Here is a 5,319-nt window from a genome sequence, read left to right on the forward strand (position 1 = left end):
GTATAATTACACAAAACAGCAATGGCTGATTGCTTTTTGCAGTGTTTCATTTAGAATAAAAAATAATAACATTGAAATACAATGTTATACACCATACCAATACGCCACTATGTGCAAAGATAGATACCTCATCAGGTCCGCATATATTAATATGAAATTTTACACTGAGAGTTGTTGAAATCACGTTGCCATGACAGTATAATAGTGGCATAATAATTAATGTTATCGTATAAAACGGTTATTTTAGTCATGAATTTCAAACAAGACGGAACATCGAAAATTACATTGCCAATGCGACTCAACTTTTATTAACGTGACCACAGATGTAGGGTCACTACTAGCTTGTGTATCCATATGCAATTGGTTTGATAAAAGCCCTTCTGAATCCAATACCTATTTGCGTTTTATATTACCAATACATTATGTGTTACTTAATGCTGGTATCTTCCATTGGATTGATCGATTATGCATCTTGTTTCATCCGCTGTAGATATATCAAATGCGTTTCATCATGGGCTCTCGATAAAATAAATGCTGTGTCATTAAGTGTTTTCCTTGTTAAACGGCTGAGTAGATAATACGCATTTCCACAACTAATAATATTTTGTATAGAATATCGATAACTACTGCACCATAAGACTATACCTTTTATTTTAAATGTATTATTGGTTGCTATGCTGTAAAGCAATAAGAACCTTTGCAATTGTCCGTGCTTGTGCGTCCTTACGTTTGTGACGTTGACGTCATCAAATTCGTCGAAAGTTTGTAAACAAGCAAACTTGAATTTTTAAACACATGTTGGTTATGAATTTGTATTATTCGATATTATAATTGTGACTTATTGCTTGAAAACATTCTTAGGAAAATATAAAAACTATTATGAGAATTTTATTACCGCCTACACCCAAGACTGAATAAATCTAGCGTTATATGGTACAGTGGATTATTGAATGTCTATTTGATAGAAACCAGATCTGACCATAACATTTCTACCTGAATTAAGAATTTTTTTAAAATATATTTGAGTTCAAATAGCTTACCAAAATGGGTGCCTAGGAACCTTGCAGAGATCTGGTCAGCAAATATCATTGCCATGTTAAACAAATTCAAATACTGTATTCTATAGTTTTATAGTTAATTGTTATCAATAAATATACAATCGTTTAGAAATTGTCGATAGTTTTCAATTTTAAGCTAAAATTTCACTTTCTAACTTTAACATTGCTGGATAGACTTCTTTTAAGGAATACAAACAAATCAATAAAGCCAAAAGGCTCCATAAATTTACACAAATGAACTATAAATTTTAAATGTTAGCTATCTCTATGTACAAAAAAAAGAGAAATTATGTTTTCTTGAAGTTAATTGAATTTAATGTTCTTGAAACATAACATAAGTAATCACTCTGTAAAGGTGGAAGAAGGTTGTGAATTAAGGTCAACTCAGACAGCGTCGGCCGACGCAGCCCGACCCGATTTATACTCGGGGACAGTCTTTAAGCCGTCGTGAGAAATATTAAACATGTTTAATATTCTACGACGCGACTGCCCCCGACGCACACTATCGCCTCTGCGTTTAACTCACACAGACCCGACGCGACGACAAATCGCGTCGGGCTGCGTCGTACGACGCTGTCTGAGTTGGCCTTAACTCTACAGAGTAGCATAAATTCTGAGTGATTTTCAAATATTGTTAAACTTTCGTATTTAGAATGCACGTAAATAGGACGAATCTTTGTCAACGTCTCACTAATAAGATCAACTATTTTTACAATAACCACATAATCTATATAGACCTACTTGAGTAGCCTTATAAAATTTAGTCATACGCAGAAAAGTGCCTATTCATTACTCCTTGCAAACATAAGCTGCGTCGTGGCCACTCAACTGTATACGTTTGCGTTGATACGCGTCTAACTTCAAGTGGTGGTTCACACTGAAATCTGAGTACTGAGTGTCTTTTATTTACGTCAAAATGCATGTAAATTGCACGTGTAAACCAAGCTTTAAATTGATTCTAGGTTTTAAAAAGATACCAATGTGGCGTTTCAAAGTTGAGGGCTATAAGGCACGTATATCCTGATGTTTATAGGCATTTTTGTTTGTATGTCTACTTTTGTACTGTTTTGCGATTTCCTGTGGTGGGCCGCACATGTATTGTAAAATTAATGAAAAGTAAATATCAGTTATTGGTTATTTATATGCATGCATTATTTTTTTAATAGACACATGGTTTGCGTGTGTATAATGCATATGAGTATATATGTTTTCTTTATTATTAACAGTAGTAACATAAATGAAGTGTAGATAAGAAGAAAAAAACGACTACGAAATTTAAGAATTCTGACAAATATATGTTCATTCGTTTGTGTGAAATAGAAATCTACATAAAACCATCGGCACGGCAACGTCTTAAAGTCAACCAATTGGAGAATCATTCATGTCCCGAAGGCCAACAATGCCAGTCGGAGACTTGAAAAAGATGCATCCTATGCGTGACTACCGGTACGTGATAAATATCACTTGAACATAACATGATAAAATACTGCCATCAAAAAAAGTAATTGATAGTAAGATGAGTTATTTCATGGTGATTACCAATACAATTTATATACTTAGATATCATAGAGCAAAGAAACAGTTTCTTTGCTTTATGGATATTATGTCAAAAGTATAGCAAATATTATATCGTCACTCTCTTTTTTAGTATAAACAGCAATCTATTTTCACTAAAGCTCCGTACCCTGTAGGCCTACATACTACAATTTTAATGTTACAGATAAATGCTATTGGCCCATATTATGGTGTGGTGACATTATGATGCCCATATATTTAGGCAAATGATACATATTTGTCATCACAGAAAACTTAAGTGTATGAACAGACATTAAAACTATGTCCACACTATAACATGTTATTTGACAAATAACCGTAATTTTGCCCAAATTTGGGTGTAGAAAAATATCATCATGCCCGTATATGGGCACGTCACTTGGCACGTAAACTTTTATAGTGTGGACAGTGCTTAAGACAACATTATCAAAAACATGTTTGTACAGGATACAATAGGCAGTTTTCGCCGCACGACGTCAACCTTAACGTTAACGGATGACGTCATAATTTATTCATCTTGCGTTGCGGAGTACGTTAATGGGGAGTTTTCGATGCACGACGTTAACCTTAACTTTGACGTTAGTACCCAACATGCAACGCGATAACTCCGCCCCTTTTGTACGTACGTCGAGCACGTACAATACTAAAATTAGGTAGTTTTCGCTGCACGACGTTAACGTTAACGGATGACGTCATAATTTATTCCTCTTGCGTTGCGGAGTACGTTAATTTCAGGATTTTACGTGCTCGACGTACGTTAGTTACGAGTTTGCGCATGCGTATTTCGATTTGTTTACAAAAAGGGGCGGAGCTATCGCGCCGCATGTTGGTACTAATGTTGAAGTTAAGGTTAACGTCGTGCGGCGAAAACTACCTATTAATAAGGTGATACCGGTAGTCTCCATTTTACTCTTTCTCGTTCACCGAGCATAGTGTAGGCCTACATGTTGGCATAGGCCTAACATCTTATCTTATGAAATGAAATTCGAAGGGCACAGGAAAAATTTTGCGTTGGAAGATTTAGAATCAATAAACATGTCCGATTCCTTACACAATACATGAGCAGGGTCACCATTCAAGTGTGAACAGGACACAATTAGATCAGGATAAGAGAAACAATAAAAAATTGAAAAGCAGAATTTGACAACCGGAACACGATAAGTATTAGAAGGAAGGAATACTACAAACAAAAAACAGCAGCAAGAAAACAATCACAGCCGACAATACGGTAACTTCCAACGATCATCAGGACGCAGCGCATGGTGTAAGTAGTTGTTCAAAACTTATTTCTCTCAAAATCTAAGATATTTGTAAAGCTGCATTCATATCGGATCCAGACCGAAATTTGGACCACGTTACCGAACCGCTGAACCTCATCGTCCCTATTCTTACACACTGATTTGATTATCGGTTAGGTAGGATTTCCGATCAGATAATTAGTCAGTGTGAATGCCCCTTATTTTTTCCGATTAACAAAAATAATGTAAGTGGCATGTTTATTCAATTTGACTGATTATGTGTTATCGATAGATTGTACCTGTATATTTCCAATTAACTTTAATAAACAGCAGCGCATTATTATTAGCAGGATACAGCACTCCCTTGGAAATGTGTCAATATGGGTATTTATATTATAATTGTAATAAATAATGAAGTAGGCCTATATCGAATACGTTGTTTACTATTATAGCATAACCAGGTTTTGGCACGGTTACAGCTTTTTGACTATAATTTTCCAACACGAAAGAAACATGAGCAGCCCTAAAAAATAAGCTTACGTCGTTGATCGTGAAATTTTCCGTTACAGTAAGCTCCATCACATTCACGGGTTGGTGCTAACATAGATTCATAAGTTTAGTAGTCATGTGTGAATTTTAATTTGCAGCTTGAACTACTCTAGACTTGTTTCACTCCTAGTGCCTGTACAGCAGACGCAATGCAGCAAGAACGGACCGTTTTCCTAAGCCCCGCCCCTTAGGTATTATTTGTTAAGATCCCACAAAACGACAGTGTAAAAAATACGCTAACAAACCATCGTAGCAATGCTTACATAATACAACCAAAAGATATACGTAAGTACGTCTATGCGCTTCTCTTAATTATTCTGCTAATTAAAATATGTAGGCCTACGTGTTATGTTATATAATCTGCTTGGCTGCCATCAGATTAATCTCTTACTCATGGTTAATGGGATCAATGATGTCAATAAATTACGCATGGTTAACGTCACATGTATAGATATGGTAATTGAATGTGGGATACTGAAATGTTATATAAGATATAATTGTTGTTTATCCGTGTTTGGTAATTGTTATGCGAGAAAATCACAAAAAAAAAAAAAGGAAAAAAAAAGAGAACTACTGCTGTTCCCGCACTTGCAGAAAGTGTGAATAGAATTGCTTGCAATGGGCCTTTCCGGGGTATCACAGGTAGACTTGTGTACCATAAACGCACGCGTTTACGTACGTTTACGCTATCTTTTTGTTTTACCTTAGCAACAGTATCCAAGGTGCGGGGCTTAGCGGAAAGGTTCATTAATCGGTTTCGAATTTAGCCAGTCTAGTAAAATTTCTAAAGAGAGATTTAGAAGCACACGTCATTACAAATACTAAAACCATGGACTAAAACAATACATCCTGCCTTAAACAGGATAAAATGGACACAAATCCTTGAAAATACAACACGTTTCAGTTGTCACTGCAACCTT

The 5,319-nt window shown here is 35.6% G+C and overlaps 1 protein-coding gene across 3 annotated transcripts in view; it reads left to right on the top strand.

The window, feature by feature from the left end:
• The first annotated feature begins 3,525 nt into the window (after positions 1-3,525).
• The window catches only part of LOC117115366 (serine/threonine-protein kinase SBK1-like), a 28,849-nt gene continuing 27,055 nt past the window's right edge, over positions 3,526-5,319 (top strand). For all 3 annotated transcript variants that reach the window (XM_033259132.1, XM_033259133.1, XM_033259134.1), the window contains exon 1: positions 3,526-3,876. The gene's annotated coding sequence lies outside the window, so the exon portion shown is untranslated. The remainder of the gene's footprint in view (positions 3,877-5,319) is intronic.

Source organism: Anneissia japonica, unplaced genomic scaffold (assembly GCF_011630105.1).
Source record: "Anneissia japonica isolate Jap-2015-1 unplaced genomic scaffold, ASM1163010v1 scaffold288073_len612986_cov165, whole genome shotgun sequence".
NCBI lineage: Eukaryota > Metazoa > Echinodermata > Crinoidea > Comatulida > Comatulidae > Anneissia > Anneissia japonica.